The following is a 23,672-nucleotide window of genomic DNA, read 5'->3' as shown; positions in this document are numbered from 1 at the left end:
CTTTAGTAAATCGTAAAGAATAATCTTATCAACCTTTATGGTGGACCCGATTAGCACATAACCAACTATACCCAATCCTTTAGTCCTTCACTTGACTCACATGTGCAAGTGAACAGGGAATTAGTCTTAATTTCCCAAAGATAAAAAATTCTCATTCATCATACAATACATGTTGCATGATTCCAAGTTTCTATCAAACTGAAACTTAGCTGATGAGAATCTTTCCTTACTTGGTAAATTATGACACTACCACAAATGAAAGAATCAAATACATTTACCAATATTGCTTATTAATGGATGATTTTCACAATCATAGCCAACTTTAACTAGAATGGCCAACTTTTACTAGAATGGCACAGAAACAAGAATACATCAACACGATAGGTTATAAACTTTAAGTCGTGGGCTAGTGATTAACAATATTCTTGATCAGTTCTTGAAACTATCTCAAGTCTCCCACAGTCCTCTTGACATAGAAGATTTTCTTTTTCAAGAACCATTCCTTGACAAAACAAATATTGAAGAGTTAGCACGAATTCTTATCAAGTTAAACACTTCTTATAATTGGTCATAGTTGGTCTTTGTTGTATGTAAAACATCACAACTTACCAATCTCAAATGTACAAAAATAGGAAACATCTTACTCTACATTCGACAAGTGTTATGAACTTTCTAAAGATTAAGTCACTCAAGGCTCAATCTTGGAGTATGACTCTAATATTTGATTATGGAACGAAGTATGATTTATCTTTTTGATTTAACCATTTCTACAATTCACGATTCCTCTACTTAGCCACCAAATACACTAACGTCAACACGATAGGTTATACACCTTAAGTCGTGGGCACAAAAACAAGAATAGCCAACTTTAACTAGAATGGCACAGAAACAATAATAAGTCAACACGATAGGTTATAAACCTTAAGTCGTAGGGTAGTGATTAACAATACTCTTGATCAGTTCTCGAAACTATCTCAAGTCTCCCACAGTCCTCTTGACATAGAAGATTTTCTTTTTCAAGAACCATTCCTTGACAAAACAATTATTGAAGAGTTAGCACGAATTCTTATCAAGTTAAACACTTCTCATAATTGGTCTTAGTTGGTCTTTGTTGTATCCAAAACATCACAACTTACCAATCTCAAATGTACAAAAATAGGAAACATCTTACTCTACATTTGACAAGTGTTATGAACTTTCTAAAGATTAAGTCACTCAAGGCTCAATCTTGGAGTATGACTCTAATATTTGATTATGGAACGAAGTATGATTTATCTTTTTGATTTAACCATTTCCACAATTCACGATTCCTCTACTTAGCCACCACATACACTAAAGTCAACACGATAGGTTATACACCTTAAGTCGTGGGCACAGAAACAAGAATAGCCAACTTTAACTAGAATGGGACAGAAACAATAATAAGTCAACACGGTAGGTTATAAACCTCAAGTCGTGGGCTAGTGATTAACAATACTCTTGATCAGTTCTCGAAACTATCTCAAGTCTCCCACAGTCCTCTTGACATAGAAGATTTTCGTTTTCAAGAACCATTCCTTGACAAAACAAATATTCAATAGTTAGCGCGGATTCTTATCAAGTTAAATACTTCTCACAATTGGTCTTAGTTGTTCTTTGTTGTATCCAAAACATCACAACTTACCAATCTCAAATGTACAAAAATAGGAAACATCTTATTCTACATTTGACAAGTGTTATTAACTTTCTAAAGATTAAGTCACTCAAGGCTCAATCTTGGAGTATGACTCTAATATTTGATTTTAGAATGAACTACGATTTATCTCTTTGATTTAACCATTTCCAAAATTCATGATTCCTCCGCTTAGTCAACAAATACACTAAAGTGTCCTTAGAGGATCAATTGTGATATGGTTCCATAATCACTAAGATAATCATAAAACAAGATATACAAATACTCTCCAATCTCTCAAGATTGGAAAAACGTTTATCTTCCTGCCTTATTTGATTCTTCTTATCCGTTCTGTCATACATTGAAACGTTTCCAATGTTTCAGAATTATACTTAAACTTGTAACTATAACCATATTTACTAAACTTTAGTAAATCGTAAAGAATAATCTTATCAACCTTTATGGTGGACCCGATTAGCACATAACCAACTATACCCAATCCTTTAGTCCTTCACTTGACTCACATGTGCAAGTGAACAGGGAATTAGTCTTAATTTCCCAAAGATAAAAAATTCTCATTCATCATACAATACATGTTGCATGATTCCAAGTTTCTATCAAACTGAAACTTAGCTGATGAGAATCTTTCCTTACTTGGTAAATTATGACACTACCACAAATGAAAGAATCAAATACATTTACCAATATTGCTTATTAATGGATGATTTTCACAATCATAGCCAACTTTAACTAGAATGGCCAACTTTTACTAGAATGGCACAGAAACAAGAATACATCAACACGATAGGTTATAAACTTTAAGTCGTGGGCTAGTGATTAACAATATTCTTGATCAGTTCTTGAAACTATCTCAAGTCTCCCACAGTCCTCTTGACATAGAAGATTTTCTTTTTCAAGAACCATTCCTTGACAAAACAAATATTGAAGAGTTAGCACGAATTCTTATCAAGTTAAACACTTCTTATAATTGGTCATAGTTGGTCTTTGTTGTATGTAAAACATCACAACTTACCAATCTCAAATGTACAAAAATAGGAAACATCTTACTCTACATTCGACAAGTGTTATGAACTTTCTAAAGATTAAGTCACTCAAGGCTCAATCTTGGAGTATGACTCTAATATTTGATTATGGAACGAAGTATGATTTATCTTTTTGATTTAACCATTTCCACAATTCACGATTCCTCTACTTAGCCACCAAATACACTAACGTCAACACGATAGGTTATACACCTTAAGTCGTGGGCACAAAAACAAGAATAGCCAACTTTAACTAGAATGGCACAGAAACAATAATAAGTCAACACGATAGGTTATAAACCTTAAGTCGTAGGGTAGTGATTAACAATACTCTTGATCAGTTCTCGAAACTATCTCAAGTCTCCCACAGTCCTCTTGACATAGAAGATTTTCTTTTTCAAGAACCATTCCTTGACAAAACAATTATTGAAGAGTTAGCACGAATTCTTATCAAGTTAAACACTTCTCATAATTGGTCTTAGTTGGTCTTTGTTGTATCCAAAACATCACAACTTACCAATCTCAAATGTACAAAAATAGGAAACATCTTACTCTACATTTGACAAGTGTTATGAACTTTCTAAAGATTAAGTCACTCAAGGCTCAATCTTGGAGTATGACTCTAATATTTGATTATGGAACGAAGTATGATTTATCTTTTTGATTTAACCATTTCCACAATTCACGATTCCTCTACTTAGCCACCAAATACACTAAAGTCAACACGATAGGTTATACACCTTAAGTCGTGGGCACAGAAACAAGAATAGCCAACTTTAACTAGAATGGGACAGAAACAATAATAAGTCAACACGGTAGGTTATAAACCTCAAGTCGTGGGCTAGTGATTAACAATACTCTTGATCAGTTCTCGAAACTATCTCAAGTCTCCCACAGTCCTCTTGACATAGAAGATTTTCGTTTTCAAGAACCATTCCTTGACAAAACAAATATTCAAGAGTTAGCGCGGATTCTTATCAAGTTAAATACTTCTCACAATTGGTCTTAGTTGTTCTTTGTTGTATCCAAAACATCACAACTTACCAATCTCAAATGTACAAAAATAGGAAACATCTTATTCTACATTTGACAAATGTTATTAACTTTCTAAAGATTAAGTCACTCAAGGCTCAATCTTGGAGTATGACTCTAATATTTGATTTTAGAATGAAGTACTATTTATCTCTTTGATTTAACCATTTCCAAAATTCATGATTCCTCCGCTTAGTCAACAAATACACTAAAGTGTCCTTAGAGGATCAATTGTGATATGGTTCCATAATCACTAAGATAATCATAAAACAAGATATACAAATACTCTCCAATCTCTCAAGATTGGAAAAACGTTTATCTTCCTGCCTTATTTGATTCTTCTTATCCGTTCTGTCATACATTGAAACGTTTCTAATGTTTCAGAATTATACTTAAACTTGTAACTATAACCATATTTACTAAACTTTAGTAAATCGTAAAGAATAATCTTATCAACCTTTATGGTGGACCCGATTAGCACATAACCAACTATACCCAATCCTTTAGTCCTTCACTTGACTCACATGTGCAAGTGAATAGGGAATTAATCTTAATTTCCCAAAGATAAAAAATTCTCATTCATCATACAATACATGTTGCATGATTCCAAGTTTCTATCAAACTGAAACTTAGCTGATGAGAATCTTTCCTTACTTGGTAAATTATGACACTACCACAAATGAAAGAATCAAATACATTTACCAATATTGCTTATTAATGGATGATTTTCACAATCATAGCCAACTTTAACTAGAATGGCCAACTTTTACTAGAATGGCACAGAAACAAGAATACATCAACACGATAGGTTATAAACTTTAAGTCGTGGGCTAGTGATTAACAATATTCTTGATCAGTTCTTGAAACTATCTCAAGTCTCCCACAGTCCTCTTGACATAGAAGATTTTCTTTTTCAAGAACCATTCCTTGACAAAACAAATATTGAAGAGTTAGCACGAATTCTTATCAAGTTAAACACTTCTCATAATTGGTCTTAGTTGGTCTTTGTTGTATCCAAAACATCACAACTTACCAATCTCAAATGTACAAAAATAGGAAACATCTTACTCTACATTTGACAAGTGTTATGAACTTTCTAAAGATTAAGTCACTCAAGGCTCAATCTTGGAGTATGACTCTAATATTTGATTATGGAACGAAGTATGATTTATCTTTTTGATTTAACCATTTCCACAATTCACGATTCCTCTACTTAGCCACCAAATACACTAAAGTCAACACGATAGGTTATACACCTTAAGTCGTGGGCACAGAAACAAGAATAGCCAACTTTAACTAGAATGGCACAGAAACAATAATAAGTCAACACGATAGGTTATAAACCTTAAGTCGTGGGCTAGTGATTAACAATACTCATGATCAGTTCTCGAAACTATCTCAAGTCTCCCACAGTCCTCTTGACATAGAAGATTTTCATTTTCAAGAACCATTCCTTGACAAAACAAATATTCAAGAGTTAGCGCGGATTCTTATCAAGTTAAATACTTCTCACAATTGGTCTTAGTTGTTCTTTGTTGTATCCAAAACATCACAACTTACCAATCTCAAATGTACAAAAATAGGAAACATCTTATTCTACATTTGACAAGTGTTATTAACTTTCTAAAGATTAAGTCACTCAAGGCTCAATCTTGGAGTATGACTCTAATATTTGATTTTAGAATGAAGTACGATTTATCTCTTTGATTTAACCATTTCCAAAATTCATGATTCCTCCGCTTAGTCAACAAATACACTAAAGTGTCCTTAGAGGATCAATTGTGATATGGTTCCATAATCACTAAGATAATCATAAAACAAGATATACAAATACTCTCCAATCTCTCAAGATTGGAAAAACGTTTATCTTCCTGCCTTATTTGATTCTTCTTATCCGTTCTGTCATACATTGAAACGTTTCCAATGTTTCAGAATTATACTTAAACTTGTAACTATAACCATATTTACTAAACTTTAGTAAATCGTAAAGAATAATCTTATCAACCTTTATGGTGGACCCGATTAGCACATAACCAACTATACCCAATCCTTTAGTCCTTCACTTGACTCACATGTGCAAGTGAATAGGGAATTAGTCTTAATTTCCCAAAGATAAAAAATTCTCATTCATCATACAATACATGTTGCATGATTCCAAGTTTCTATCAAACTGAAACTTAGCTGATGAGAATCTTTCCTTACTTGGTAAATTATGACACTACCACAAATGAAAGAATCAAATACATTTACCAATATTGCTTATTAATGGATGATTTTCACAATCATAGCCAACTTTAACTAGAATGGCCAACTTTTACTAGAATGGCACAGAAACAAGAATACATCAACACGATAGGTTATAAACTTTAAGTCGTGGGCTAGTGATTAACAATATTCTTGATCAGTTCTTGAAACTATCTCAAGTCTCCCACAGTCCTCTTGACATAGAAGATTTTCTTTTTCAAGAACCATTCCTTGACAAAACAAATATTGAAGAGTTAGCACGAATTCTTATCAAGTTAAACACTTCTCATAATTGGTCTTAGTTGGTCTTTGTTGTATCCAAAACATCACAACTTACCAATCTCAAATGTACAAAAATAGGAAACATCTTACTCTACATTTGACAAGTGTTATGAACTTTCTAAAGATTAAGTCACTCAAGGCTCAATCTTGGAGTATGACTCTAATATTTGATTATGGAACGAAGTATGATTTATCTTTTTGATTTAACCATTTCCATAATTCACGATTCCTCTACTTAGCCACCAAATACACTAAAGTCAACACGATAGGTTATACACCTTAAGTCGTGGGCACAGAAACAACAATAGCCAACTTTAACTAGAATGGCACAGAAACAATAATAAGTCAACACGATAGGTTATAAACCTTAAGTCGTGGGCTAGTGATTAACAATACTCTTGATCAGTTCTCGAAACTATCTCAAGTCTCCCACAGTCCTCTTGACATAGAAGATTTTCGTTTTCAAGAACCATTCCTTGACAAAACAAATATTCAAGAGTTAGCGCGGATTCTTATCAAGTTAAATATTTCTCACAATTGGTCTTAGTTGTTCTTTGTTGTATCCAAAACATCACAACTTACCAATCTCAAATGTACAAAAATAGGAAACATCTTATTCTACATTTGACAAGTGTTATTAACTTTCTAAAGATTAAGTCACTCAAGGCTCAATCTTGGAGTATGACTCTAATATTTGATTTTAGAATGAACTACGATTTATCTCTTTGATTTAACCATTTCCAAAATTCATGATTCCTCCGCTTAGTCAACAAATACACTAAAGTGTCCTTAGAGGATCAATTGTGATATGGTTCCATAATCACTAAGATAATCATAAAACAAGATATACAAATACTCTCCAATCTCTCAAGATTGGAAAAACGTTTATCTTCCTGCCTTATTTGATTCTTCTTATCCGTTCTGTCATACATTGAAACGTTTCCAATGTTTCAGAATTATACTTAAACTTGTAACTATAACCATATTTACTAAACTTTAGTAAATCGTAAAGAATAATCTTATCAACCTTTATGGTGGACCCGATTAGCACATAACCAACTATACCCAATCCTTTAGTCCTTCACTTGACTCACATGTGCAAGTGAATAGGGAATTAGTCTTAATTTCCCAAAGATAAAAAATTCTCATTCATCATACAATACATGTTGCATGATTCCAAGTTTCTATCAAACTGAAACTTAGCTGATGAGAATCTTTCCTTACTTGGTAAATTATGACACTACCACAAATGAAAGAATCAAATACATTTACCAATATTGCTTATTAATGGATGATTTTCACAATCATAGCCAACTTTAACTAGAATGGCCAACTTTTACTAGAATGGCACAGAAACAAGAATACATCAACACGATAGGTTATAAACTTTAAGTCGTGGGCTAGTGATTAACAATATTCTTGATCAGTTCTTGAAACTATCTCAAGTCTCCCACAGTCCTCTTGACATAGAAGATTTTCTTTTTCAAGAACCATTCCTTGACAAAACAAATATTGAAGAGTTAGCACGAATTCTTATCAAGTTAAACACTTCTCATAATTGGTCTTAGTTGGTCTTTGTTGTATCCAAAACATCACAACTTACCAATCTCAAATGTACAAAAATAGGAAACATCTTACTCTACATTTGACAAGTGTTATGAACTTTCTAAAGATTAAGTCACTCAAGGCTCAATCTTGGAGTATGACTCTAATATTTGATTATGGAACGAAGTATGATTTATCTTTTTGATTTAACCATTTCCACAATTCACGATTCCTCTACTTAGCCACCAAATACACTAAAGTCAACACGATAGGTTATACACCTTAAGTCGTGGGCACAGAAACAAGAATAGCCAACTTTAACTAGAATGGCACAGAAACAATAATAAGTCAACACGATAGGTTATAAACCTTAAGTCGTGGGCTAGTGATTAACAATACTCTTGATCAGTTCTCGAAACTATCTCAAGTCTCCCACAGTCCTCATGACATAGAAGATTTTCGTTTTCAAGAACCATTCCTTGACAAAACAAATATTCAAGAGTTAGCGCGGATTCTTATCAAGTTAGATACTTCTCACAATTGGTCTTAGTTGTTCTTTGTTGTATCCAAAACATCACAACTTACCAATCTCAAATGTACAAAAATAGGAAACATCTTATTCTACATTTGACAAGTGTTATTAACTTTCTAAAGATTAAGTCACTCAAGGCTCAATCTTGGAGTATGACTCTAATATTTGATTTTAGAATGAACTACGATTTATCTGTTTGATTTAACCATTTCCAAAATTCATGATTCCTCCGCTTAGTCAACAAATACACTAAAGTGTCCTTAGAGGATCAATTGTGATATGGTTCCATAATCACTAAGATAATCATAAAACAAGATATACAAATGCTCTCCAATCTCTCAAGATTGGAAAAACGTTTATCTTCCTGCCTTATTTGATTCTTCTTATCCGTTCTGTCATACATTGAAACGTTTCCAATGTTTCAGAATTATACTTAAACTTGTAACTATAACCATATTTACTAAACTTTAGTAAATCGTAAAGAATAATCTTAATAACCTTTATGGTGGACCCGATTAGCACATAACCAACTATACCCAATCCTTTAGTCCTTCACTTGACTCACATGTGCATGTGAACAAGGAATTAGTCTTAATTTCCCAAAGATAAAAAATTCTCATTCATCATACAATACATGTTGCATGATTCCAAGTTTCTATCAAACTGAAACTTAGCTGATGAGAATCTTTCCTTACTTGGTAAATTATGACACTACCACAAATGAAAGAATCAAATACATTTACCAATATTGCTTATTAATGGATGATTTTCACAATCATAGCCAACTTTAACTAGAATGGCCAACTTTTACTAGAATGGCACAGAAACAAGAATACATCAACACGATAGGTTATAAACTTTAAGTCGTGGGCTAATGATTAACAATATTCTTGATCAGTTCTTGAAACTATCTCAAGTCTCCCACAGTCCTCTTGACATAGAAGATTTTCTTTTTCAAGAACCATTCCTTGACAAAACAAATATTGAAGAGTTAGCACGAATTCTTATCAAGTTAAACACTTCTTATAATTGGTCATAGTTGGTCTTTGTTGTATCCAAAACATCACAACTTACCAATCTCAAATGTACAAAAATAGGAAACATCTTACTCTACATTCGACAAGTGTTATGAACTTTCTAAAGATTAAGTCACTCAAGGCTCAATCTTGGAGTATGACTCTAATATTTGATTATGGAACGAAGTATGATTTATCTTTTTGATTTAACCATTTCCACAATTCACGATTCCTCTACTTAGCCACCAAATACACTAAAGTCAACACGATAGGTTATACACCTTAAGTCGTGGGCACAAAAACAAGAATAGCCAACTTTAACTAGAATGGCACAGAAACAATAATAAGTCAACACGATAGGTTATAAACCTTAAGTCGTGGGCTAGTGATTAACAACACTCTTGATCAGTTCTCGAAACTATCTCAAGTCTCCCACAGTCTTCTTGACATAGAAGATTTTCTTTTTCAAAAACTATTCCTTGACAAAACAAATATTCAAGAGTTAGCGCGGATTCTTATCAAGTTAAACACTTCTCACAATTGGTCTTAGTTGTTCTTTGTTGTATCCAAAACATCACAACTTACCAATCTCAAATGTACAAAAATAGGAAACATCTTATTCTACATTTGACAAGTGTTATTAACTTTCTAAAGATTAAGTCACTCAAGGCTCAATCTTGGAGTATGACTCTAATATTTGATTTTAGAATGAAGTACGATTTATCTCTTTGATTTAACCATTTCCAAAATTCATGATTCCTCCGCTTAGTCAACAAATACACTAAAGTGTCCTTAGAGGATCAATTGTGATATGGTTCCATAATCACTAAGATAATCATAAAACAAGATACACAAATACTCTCCAATCTCTCAAGATTGGAAAAACGTTTATCTTCCTGCCTTATTTGATTCTTCTTATCCGTTCTGTCATACATTGAAACGTTTCCAATGTTTCAGAATTATACTTAAACTTGTAACTATAACCATATTTACTAAACTTTAGTAAATCGTAAAGAATAATCTTATCAACCTTTATGGTGGACCCGATTAGCACATAACCAACTATACCCAATCATTTAGTCCTTCACTTGACTCACATGTGCATGTGAACAAGGAATTAGTCTTAATTTCCCAAAGATAAAAAATTCTCATTCATCATACAATACATGTTGCATGATTCCAAGTTTCTATCAAACTGAAACTTAGCTGATGAGAATCTTTCCTTACTTGGTAAGTTATGAAACTACCACAAATGAAAGAATCAAATACATTTATCAATATTGCTTATTAATGGATGATTTTCACAATCATAGCCAACTTTAACTAGAATGGCCAACTTTTACTAGAATGGCACAGAAACAAAAATACATCAACACGATAGGTTATAAACTTTAAGTCGTGGGCTAGTGATTAACAATATTCTTGATCAGTTCTTGAAACTATCTCAAGTCTCCCACAGTCCTCGTGACATAGAAGATTTTCTTTTTCAAAAACCATTCCTTGACAAAACAAATATTGAAGAGTTAGCACGAATTCTTATCAAGTTAAACACTTCTCATAATTGGTCTTAGTTGGTCTTTGTTGTATCCAAAACATCACAACTTACCAATCTCAAATGTACAAAAATAGGAAACATCTTACTCTACATTTGACAAGTGTTATGAACTTTCTAAAGATTAAGTCACTCAAGGCTCAATCTTGGAGTATGACTCTAATATTTGATTATGGAATGAAGTATGATTTATCTTTTTGATTTAACCATTTCCACAATTCACGCTTCCTCTACTTAGCCACCAAATACACTAAAGTCAACATGATAGGTTATACACCTTAAGTCGTGGGCACAGAAACGAGAATAGCCAACTTTAACTAGAATGGCATAGAAACAATAATAAGTGAACACGATAGGTTATAAACCTTAAGTCGTGGGCTATTGATTAACAATACTCTTGATCAGTTCTCGAAACTATCTCAAGTCTCCCACAGTCCTCTTGACATAGAAGATTTTCTTTTTCAAGAACCATTCCTTGACAAAACAAATATTCAAGAGTTAGCGCGGATTCTTATCAAGTTAAACACTTCTCACAATTGGTCTTAGTTGTTCTTTGTTGTATCCAAAACATCACAACTTACCAATCTCAAATGTACAAAAATAGGAAACATCTTATTCTACATTTGACAAGTGTTATTAACTTTCTAAAGATTAAGTCACTCAAGGCTCAATCTTGGAGTATGACTCTAATATTTGATTTTAGAATGAAGTACGATTTATCTCTTTGATTTAACCATTTCCAAAATTCATGATTCCTCCGCTTAGTCAACAAATACACTAAAGTGTCCTTAGAGGATCAATTGTGATATGGTTCCATAATCAATAAGATCATCTGTAACACCAAGATTTTCAAAAATAAAATTTTTGTTTAAATAATCAATTTAATATTAAAAACACTTGTTTAAAAATCTTATTCACATTCAAATTACAAACATAGTTTCATTTTCATTATAATAGAAGACCAGGATCCTCCAAAACACAACTCTTTCTTCGGTGTGTACAATCGAACCGTTGCCATCCCGTGTTACTGTAAAACCTGAAACGACATAACATAAACAACGTAAGCACGAAGCTTAGTGAGTTCCCCAATATACCTTACGCACATACGCCCTCCGGCCCGGACCTTTCGGTCCACATAACATTGCCTTCCGGCCCGACCCTTCGGTCCATAATATATATTGCCTTCCGGCCCATAAGATAATTGCCTTCCGGCCCATACACATATATAACACATATAACAAATAACTTACCACATATAGCACATATATCATATATCATACCTGACCTTTCTGTCACATAATACCTTGCCTTCCGGCCCATATATAAGCATGCATATCACGCGTAGCAACTAACTTTCCATTTATAGCATATAAACATAACACATAACATACTTGACCCTTCGGTTACACAATCAAACCCTTCCGGGTGAGGTATAGTGAGAAGACTCACCTCGCGGTCACTGGAAGATAACAACTCCCGAAATCCCTTGCACTTGATCCTCCGAGCTCCAAGCTCCCTGTCTCATCATATATCCCTTTTTAGTACTTCTATCTTCCACGTTAACTGACCCTAAGAAATCACACCAGTCAACTCTGGTCAACAGTCCATTGTCAGCTCGACTGGACTCGGCGAGTTCCCTGGCGACTCGGCGAGTCTGGTCGTCCTTCAGTCCTCTAAGATTCCCCTACTACTCGTCGAGTATCCTCTTTGACTCGACGAGTCACCCCTGGAAGAATCGCGGGGCCACCCCGACTCCACTCGCCGAGTCTGAAGAACAACTCGGCGAGTCCCAGTGAATCTTCAAGCTACTCGCCGAGTCTGATCATCCGACTCGGCGAGTCCATGCCATGCAGTCGATCCAACTGCTTCCTGAGATACGTTTTTCCCGAGATACACACTCATGGGACTTCTGGACCTCTAGTCATCCTATTACTAGGGTATAAACTCATGTATAACAACATAATAATCCACCAAATCACCAATTGGGTTTCATAAACCCTAATCCCATAACACATCAACATAGCAGAGGATAATTCGAGTTCTTACCTGAATAATGTGTCCTCTGTGTCACCAACCCTCAGAATATGACTCCCTTGCTGCTCCTTTAGCCAAAACTCCTCTTCTTCTTGCCTAACAACTTCTTCAAGGCCAATAATGGCATTCAAGCTTGCTCTAGATGCCACAGTCGTTTAGGGTTCTCCACAATCGGCCAAAAGACGCGAAATGACGACAATGCAACCCTTATATACGACCCAACACGAAACGGCTAGGGTTTCTGCTGAACAGCGTCGACTCGCCGAGTCCATATCTGGACTCGTCGAGTCACGTCGCGAACCCGCGACCAAGTCTGCGACCCTACTCGGCGAGTCTGGCTCCGACTCGCCGAGTCTCCCCTTTAAAACACCCCCAAAATGCAATTTAACAATACTTGAGATTTTGGGCTGTTACAACTCTCCCCCACTAGAATTAGACTTCGCCCTCGAAGTCTCACTCTGAAAATAGTTCTGGATGCCGCTCCCGCATCACATGTACCGACTTCCCTAGTCACTACCAATCTCTTCCGAGGCTGCCACTGAACCAATACCAGAGGTACCTCCTTGTTCCTCAGAACTTTGATCTTCCGATCTCTGACGGCCACTGGCCTCTCGCCGTAACACAGGCTCGCATCCACCTAATCGTTCTCTGGTAGAACCACTGCTGACTCATCCGCTATACACCTCTTCAACTGCGACACATACCAGTGTCATGGATCCGTCCAAATTCCGTTGACAGCTCCAACCGATAGGCCACCCTTCCTACCTTCGCACCTTCACGAAAAGACCCAACATACCGGGGCCCCCCATTTACCCCCTCTTCCTAAATCGAAGCACCCTGTCATAAATACGGAGTCGCTGACCTGAATCACATACTCGCAACGGCGTCTGCCTGCATAACTTTACTGATAACTCTAGACGATCACTAACTCTCTTTAACCTGCTGAGTCTGCTCTGTCGACTGAAGCCCAAACTCTGTACTGTCCATCTCTCTCTGTAACCGAGAACTACCCAAAATGCAGCTCTGCTCTTAAACCCCAACCATCACCCGACCAATAAGGGTTAGGAAGCCCTGAACCACCGGATCCCCGATCCAAAGTCCACTTTGTCCATCCCAGACCAACTGAGAGATCCATTCTCACTCCCAGAGTAACTCTCACAATTTCTCCTCTTGACATCATATACACATGCTGAACTAGCCCCAACACTCGTAGGTTGGAAGACCCGATACACTGATGATATCCTCGAACATCTCCCAAGACGAACCACTACCTCCACCTTACACTCTGATCAGATTCACACTGAGAATTTAAAATTTTCTCTCTCCATGCATCCCTTCTGAACCTCAACAGACATCCCAACCGGATGGGTTCCTACTCCATCGCCATGGACACGATGCTCAAAACCATACTCGAAATACCCTAACCATAACTCTGCCCTGCAGCTTCCACTTTCGTGAACTTGCACCCCCTTCGGAGTTACATACCCTCCTCTTTTCCTTTTCCGCGGAACTCTCTTGAACGTAATGCCACTCCAACCGGTGCCACGGTGCTCGCCCCAAGCGACACCACCCTTTTTGCGTAACTGCTATTCACATACTCTGGTTCTCATTGCAGGGGCTCTCAATCCCGTGCACTCTCTCCACTTATCAAAATCACTGCCTCAGCTAACAAGATCAATACCCCGGGGCCAGACCTTCCAATGCAATCACACTGCAACATACGCGATCCGCAAATCTCGAGCTAATCCAGCAATACCAACAGAGTCTCCAGTATGACTGGACCGACTCTCATAACACATACTAGCCACTCGAGGCTATATCTCTGTGGGTCCGTACACCCAACTCTGCGGACCCTCAGGTTCTAACTCTGGGAACCCTCCGGTTCCAGCTCCAGAAACATGCACAACATAATCCCGTGAGATTAATGCAATACAACCCATCACGTACCTCAAACGTACCAATACTCTGATCGCAAAATTCCGATTACTTACTCAAGCTTGATCCCGACCTCCTCTCAGGCCTCCACAATCAAATGCCCTAGGTCTGTATCTCGCCCCGCATACCCAACACTCGCTCTCGTCGGCCTATACTTTGCACTGACACACTGCCGAATCCCAACAGCTAAGCACCCTCACATACTCATCGATCTCCCGGAGAATTTTACAATTCTCCCCCACTAAAGCACTGACTAGCTGCCACCGATCGTCATTAACGACCTTACAGAGCAATCCCGTACAAAGAGAATACTTACACCCTGACTGCTTCCCACCAGCACAAGCAACCCTCAGCAAAACACACCTCCTCCCTGATCAAACCACTCACAAGAATCTAGTCCTTCAATCATCCATTCCACGACTGAAGATGCTACCCGACACTCAACCCCGTGTCGCATCTCCACTAACAACCCTCCACAAACGATGACCAACAGAATTCCCAAGCAATGACCCATAACCAAACTCACAATCTGCCCAAAGGATGAACACCACCTCGAAAACCGCACAAAGTTACCGGCACTAAAACACCAGAGTATAACCATACCAAACTATCAGGGAACAACGAATGCCAAAACGAAACCTGAAGCACTAACCCATAACCATGCCAATCCCGCGAAACAACGACTACCGCATCGAAATCCACACTACCCGCACAAACAATACGCCACAAACAACGCAAGCTAATCAAGACATCAAGACAGCATCATACCCGCAGCTGCCTCCGGCACTGCTCCGTCTCCCTCTGCCGCAAGCCGATAAGCACAACCCTGAGCCCTTGGGCTCTACTCCATCCTGTCCTCCTCCTGAACTCCTCAAGGTGGCCGGTGCTAGAGCCTGCACCGGTCCTGCAAAAGCTGTGGACATTTGACCCTCAAATGTCCAACCTGCCAACACTGATAATAAATCCTGGAATCCCGAATTGGCACTGACTGCCGACAACCCCGTGCACTATACCCCTCCTTTCCGCACTTGCGGCATGCACCACTGGCCAACAAGCTCCGGTGCCATCTCTCTCACACTTCCCACAGGTGTGACCGCTCCGATCCCCCACCCTAACGTCTACGGTCATGGACCGTTTCGGCGCCGACTGTGACTGCATCGAGGCCTGCCTCATCTCACGCAACTGCAACTCAACCTCTAACTCACGCCACATGGCGGCCTCCTGCGATACCAACACGGCTCGCGCCTCTGCGCAGACATGAACTGTCTGATACCCCTTTGAGCATACTCGGATATCGGGGCATCTGAGCCTGCTCCGAAGCGAACTCAGGGCGATACATCGCCCTCCCAATAGACATCCTGGTGATCTCAGTCACCGACTCCAAATCCTGCTTCAGCTCAAGGAATTCCTGAGCCAATCTCTCCTTTTCATCTCGCAGAACATAGCGAGTACTGAACATCTTATGAATTGATCCCATAAAACCGCAGCCCTCTGCGCATCGTAAAATGACCTCGTGGTCAATCTCCACCAATCCTTCGCCCCGAGCCTCAACAGGTTCAGAGCACACCCCACCCTCTGATCAGCAGGGCATAAACTCGTGGTGAAACACCTCTCCATGTCTGATAACCATCTCATAGCAACAATCGAGTCCTGAACTCCATCGAATGTGGGAGGCTTCGCATAGTAGAAGTCCCGATACTGAAAACCCCGACTAGTCCCTTTCTTTGCCGTTGCTACAGCTGCTGTAACCGCCGCGGCAGCCGTCTCTGCGAAAGCCGCATATCGCTCATCAAACTACTTCAATCATAGTGGTCCTGATCGACCCAAACAATTCTGGCGACTCAGTCCGCAACAATGCAGCAACCTCATCACGCCGGATCTCGCGAATCCTCGCATCCCGCTCGCTCGTGCTCGTCCGATCGATAACCGGATAACCAAAAATAGCCACAAGCATCACCCACTACGAACCATGGTACTTATCCCATGGCATCCCTCCTCAACATGCTTCGGTGTATGGTACTCGAACCACAACATCTATCTCAATCTGTTCCGATGTATGGTGCCCTGACCATAACATCACTCCGTATCCGCTCCGATGTATGGTATCCGAACCATAACATCACCCCTCAATCTGTTCCTTAGGACCTTCAGAATGCCCCCTGTATCAAGTATGGGTCCTCTGCTTTCAGTAGTACGGGCCCATACTACCTGCCACATCTACCCATACTTTCCACACGGACCATCCCAGAGTTCCTAAGTAGCTGATAAACCTGCTCTTTCACCAATCTCATCGCGCGTGCTCGCTTTCCAGCGAAATCCTCTACTCTACCAGCGCACTCATCTGGCTAGGTTTACTCCCTAGTCCCTTCCGCCGTCCTCCCACTTCTTTGCTATCAGCTGCTGAAGAGTTCCTACTGATGCCAACCCTCTACCTCCTGAGTATCGTCATACTCACTTAGTAGCTGACTCCCATCATTGACAACTCCACAAAGCACAAAGCAAGCAGCATTCGAGCATTGAAGCATACATAGGACTCCCCATCTGCGGTAGCTCCACCTTCTCGGCTCATCCTCGGAAGTACCTCCGTACTCCGTAGCTTTACCCCTTGTGCGTTCTAACTAGATACTCTCACTCATCACATACACACAAAAGCATAACGCACATATAACAACAACCCTAGACTAAGGCATCACAAATCAGGCCACTCTAGTCCTAAGATGTGAAATACCTAGCCTGACTCTAGCATGCAATAATATCTCGTAAGGTGCATAATAGATATTTCATAATACAAAAGTAAGGGTATTTTGGGAAATCACCGTTTGGCTCTGGCTGATTGTACACACTGCTCTTTCTTGCTTTCTCTTTGAACTCTTATTCACTTTTAGAAGACCATTTATTTGGAAAACTTTTTCTTACTTCCTCAGTTTGAGTCCAGATTTACCCGTAGGTGCGTCCGAATCCCTCAAACCAAGGCTCTGATACCAATTTGTAACACCAAGATTTTCAAAAATAAAATTTTTGTTTAAATAATCAATTTAATATTAAAAACACTTGTTTAAAAATCTTATTCACATTCAAATTACAAACATAGTTTCATTTTCATTATAATAGAAGACCAGGATCCTCCAAAACACAACTCTTTCTTCGGTGTGTACAATCGAACCGTTGCCATCCCGTGTTACTGTAAAACCTGAAACGACATAACATAAACAACGTAAGCACGAAGCTTAGTGAGTTCCCCAATATACCTTACGCACATACGCCCTCCGGCCCGGACCTTTCGGTCCACATAACATTGCCTTCCGGCCCGACCCTTCGGTCCATAATATATATTGCCTTCCGGCCCATAAGATAATTGCCTTCCGGCCCATACACATATATAACACATATAACAAATAACTTACCACATATAGCACATATATCATATATCATACCTGACCTTTCTGTCACATAATACCTTGCCTTCCGGCCCATATATAAGCATGCATATCACGCGTAGCAACTAACTTTCCATCTATAGCATATAAACATAACACATAACATACTTGACCCTTCGGTCACACAATCAAACCCTTCCGGGTGAGGTATAGTGAGAAGACTCACCTCGCGGTCACTGGAAGATAACAACTCCCGAAATCCCTTGCACTTGATCCTCCGAGCTCCAAGCTCCCTGTCTCATCATATATCCCTTTTTAGTACTTCTATCTTCCACGTTAACTGACCCTAAGAAATCACACCAGTCAACTCTGGTCAACAGTCCATTGTCAGCTCGACTGGACTCGGCGAGTTCCCTGGCGACTCGGCGAGTCTGGTCGTCCTTCAGTCCTCTAAGATTCCCCTACTACTCGTCGAGTATCCTCTTTGACTCGACGAGTCACCCCTGGAAGAATCGCGGGGCCACCCCGACTCCACTCGCCGAGTCTGAAGAACAACTCGGCGAGTCCCAGTGAATCTTCAAGCTACTCGCCGAGTCTGATCATCCGACTCGGCGAGTCCATGCCATGCAGTCGATCCAACTGCTTCCTGAGATACGTTTTTCCCGAGATACACACTCATGGGACTTCTGGACCTCTAGTCATCCTATTACTAGGGTATAAACTCATGTATAACAACATAATAATCCACCAAATCACCAATTGGGTTTCATAAACCCTAATCCCATAACACATCAACATAGCAGAGGATAATTCGAGTTCTTACCTGAATAATGTGTCCTCTGTGTCCCCAACCCTCAGAATATGACTCCCTTGCTGCTCCTTTAGCCAAAACTCCTCTTCTTCTTGGCTAACAACTTCTTCAAGGCCAATAATGGCATTCAAGCTTGCTCTAGATGCCACAGTCGTTTAGGGTTCTCCACAATCGGCCAAAAGACGCGAAATGACGACAATGCAACCCTTATATACGACCCAACACGAAACGGATAGGGTTTCTGCTGAACAGCGTCGACTCGCCGAGTCCATATCTGGACTCGTCGAGTCACGTCGCAAACCCGCGACCAAGTCTGCGACCCTACTCGGCGAGTCTGGCTCCGACTCGCCGAGTCTCCCCTTTAAAACACCCCCAAAATGCAATTTAACAATACTTGAGATTTTGGGCTGTTACATAATCATAAAACAAGATATACAAATACTCTCCAATCTCTCAAGATTGGAAAAACGTTTATCTTCCTGCCTTATTTGATTCTTCTTATCCGTTCTGTCATACATTGAAACGTTTCCAATGTTTCAGAATTATACTTAAACTTGTAACTATAACCATATTTACTAAACTTTAGTAAATCGTAAAGAATAATCTTATCAACCTTTATGGTGGACCCGATTAGCACATAACCAACTATACCCAATCCTTTAGTCCTTCACTTGACTCACATGTGCATGTGAACAAGGAATTAGTCTTAATTTCCCAAAGATAAAAAATTCTCATTCATCATACAATACATGTTGCATGATTCCAAGTTTCTATCAAACTGAAACTTAGCTGATGAGAATCTTTCCTTACTTGGTAAATTATGACACTACAACAAATGAAAGAATCAAATACATTTACCAATATTGCTTATTAATGGATGATTTTCACAATCATAGCCAACTTTAACTAGAATGGCCAACTTTTACTAGAATGGCACAGAAACAAGAATACATCAACACGATAGGTTATAAACTTTAAGTCGTGGGCTAGTGATTAACAATATTCTTGATCACTTCTTGAAACTATCTCAAGTCTCCCACAGTCCTCTTGACATAGAAGATTTTCTTTTTCAAGAACCATTCCTTGACAAAACAAATATTGAAGAGTTAGCACGAATTCTTATCAAGTTAAACACTTCTTATAATTGGTCATAGTTGGTCTTTGTTGTATCCAAAACATCACAACTTACCAATCTCAAATGTACAAAAATAGGAAACATCTTACTCTACATTCGACAAGTGTTATGAACTTTCTAAAGATTAAGTCACTCAAGGCTCAATCTTGGAGTATGACTCTAATATTTGATTATGGAACGAAGTATGATTTATCTTTTTGATTTAACCATTTCCACAATTCACGATTCCTCTACTTAGCCACCAAATACACTAAAGTCAACACGATAGGTTATACACCTTAAGTCGTGGGCACAGAAACGAGAATAGCCAACTTTAACTAGAATGGCATAGAAACAATAATAAGTGAACACGATAGGTTATAAACCTTAAGTCGTGGGCTATTGATTAACAATACTCTTGATCAGTTCTCGAAACTATCTCAAGTCTCCCACAGTCCTCTTGACATAGAAGATTTTCTTTTTCAAGAACCATTCCTTGACAAAACAAATATTCAAGAGTTAGCGCGGATTCTTATCAAGTTAAACACTTCTCACAATTGGTCTTAGTTGTTCTTTGTTGTATCCAAGACATCACAACTTACCAATCTCAAATGTACAAAAATAGGAAACATCTTATTCTACATTTGACAAGTGTTATTAACTTTCTAAAGATTAAGTCACTCAAGGCTCAATCTTGGAGTATGACTCTAATATTTGATTTTAGAATGAAGTACGATTTATCTCTTTGATTTAACCATTTCCAAAATTCATGATTCCTCCGCTTAGTCAACAAATACACTAAAGTGTCCTTAGAGGATCAATTGTGATATGGTTCCATAATCACTAAGATAATCATAAAACAAGATATACAAATACTCTCCAATCTCTCAAGATTGGAAAAACGTTTATCTTCCTGCCTTATTTGATTCTTCTTATCCGTTCTGTCATACATTGAAACGTTTCCAATGTTTCAGAATTATACTTAAACTTGTAACTATAACCATATTTACTAAACTTTAGTAAATCGTAAAGAATAATCTTATCAACCTTTATGGTGGACCCGATTAGCACATAACCAACTATACCCAATCCTTTAGTCCTTCACTTGACTCACATGTGCATGTGAACAAGGAATTAGTCTTAATTTCCCAAAGATAAAAAATTCTCATTCATCATACAATACATGTTGCATGATTCCAAGTTTCTATCAAACTGAAACTTAGCTGATGAGAATCTTTCCTTACTTGGTAAGTTATGAAACTACCACAAATGAAAGAATCAAATACATTTATCAATATTGCTTATTAATGGATGATTTTCACAATCATAGCCAACTTTAACTAGAATGGCCAACTTTTACTAGAATGGCACAGAAACAAAAATACATCAACACGATAGGTTATAAACTTTAAGTCGTGGGCTAGTGATTAACAATATTCTTGATCAGTTCTTGAAACTATCTCAAGTCTCCCACAGTCCTCGTGACATAGAAGATTTTCTTTTTCAAAAACCATTCCTTGACAAAACAAATATTGAAGAGTTAGCACGAATTCTTATCAAGTTAAACACTTCTCATAATTGGTCTTAGTTGGTCTTTGTTGTATCCAAAACATCACAACTTACCAATCTCAAATGTACAAAAATAGGAAACATCTTACTCTACATTTGACAAGTGTTATGAACTTTCTAAAGATTAAGTCACTCAAGGCTCAATCTTGGAGTATGACTCTAATATTTGATTATGGAACGAAGTATGATTTATCTTTTTGATTTAACCATTTCCACAATTCACGATTCCTCTACTTAGCCACCAAATACACTAAAGTCAACACGATAGGTTATACACCTTAAGTCGTGGGCACAGAAACGAGAATAGCCAACTTTAACTAGAATGGCATAGAAACAATAATAAGTGAACACGATAGGTTATAAACCTTAAGTCGTGGGCTATTGATTAACAATACTCTTGATCAGTTCTCGAAACTATCTCAAGTCTCCCACAGTCCTCTTGACATAGAAGATTTTCTTTTTCAAGAACCATTCCTTGACAAAACAAATATTCAAGAGTTAGCGCGGATTCTTATCAAGTTAAACACTTCTCACAATTGGTCTTAGTTGTTCTTTGTTGTATCCAAAACATCACAACTTACCAATCTCAAATGTACAAAAATAGGAAACATCTTATTCTACATTTGACAAGTGTTATTAACTTTCTAAAGATTAAGTCACTCAAGGCTCAATCTTGGAGTATGACTCTAATATTTGATTTTAGAATGAAGTACGATTTATCTCTTTGATTTAACCATTTCCAAAATTCATGATTCCTCCGCTTAGTCAACAAATACACTAAAGTGTCCTTAGAGGATCAATTGTGATATGGTTCCATAATCAATAAGATAATCATAAAACAAGATATACAAATACTCTCCAATCTCTCAAGATTGGAAAAACGTTTATCTTCCTGCCTTATTTGATTCTTCTTATCCGTTCTGTCATACATTGAAACGTTTCCAATGTTTCAGAATTATACTTAAACTTGTAACTATAACCATATTTACTAAACTTTAGTAAATCGTAAAGAATAATCTTATCAACCTTTATGGTGGACCCGATTAGCACATAACCAACTATACCCAATCCTTTAGTCCTTCACTTGACTCACATGTGCATGTGAACAAGGAATTAGTCTTAATTTCCCAAAGATAAAAAATTCTCATTCATCATACAATACATGTTGCATGATTCCAAGTTTCTATCAAACTGAAACTTAGCTGATGAGAATCTTTCCTTACTTGGTAAGTTATGAAACTACCACAAATGAAAGAATCAAATACATTTATCAATATTGCTTATTAATGGATGATTTTCACAATCATAGCCAACTTTAACTAGAATGGCCAACTTTTACTAGAATGGCACAGAAACAAAAATACATCAACACGATAGGTTATAAACTTTAAGTCGTGGGCTAGTGATTAACAATATTCTTGATCAGTTCTTGAAACTATCTCAAGTCTCCCACAGTCCTCGTGACATAGAAGATTTTCTTTTTCAAAAACCATTCCTTGACAAAACAAATATTGAAGAGTTAGCACGAATTCTTATCAAGTTAAACACTTCTCATAATTGGTCTTAGTTGGTCTTTGTTGTATCCAAAACATCACAACTTACCAATCTCAAATGTACAAAAATAGGAAACATCTTACTCTACATTCGACAAGTGTTATGAACTTTCTAAAGATTAAGTCACTCAAGGCTCAATCTTGGAGTATGACTCTAATATTTGATTATGGAACGAAGTATGATTTATCTTTTTGATTTAACCATTTCCACAATTCACGATTCCTCTACTTAGCCACCAAATACACTAAAGTCAACACGATAGGTTATACACCTTAAGTCGTGGGCACAGAAACGAGAATAGCCAACTTTAACTAGAATGGCATAGAAACAATAATAAGTGAACACGATAGGTTATAAACCTTAAGTCGTGGGCTATTGATT

This window comes from Lactuca serriola, chromosome 3 (assembly GCF_051521515.1).
Source record: "Lactuca serriola cultivar US96UC23 chromosome 3, Lser_US96UC23_V15, whole genome shotgun sequence".
In the NCBI taxonomy this organism is placed as follows: domain Eukaryota; kingdom Viridiplantae; phylum Streptophyta; class Magnoliopsida; order Asterales; family Asteraceae; genus Lactuca; species Lactuca serriola.
The sequence above is the reverse complement of the archived record's forward strand: the minus strand, read 5'-3'. Positions refer to the sequence as shown.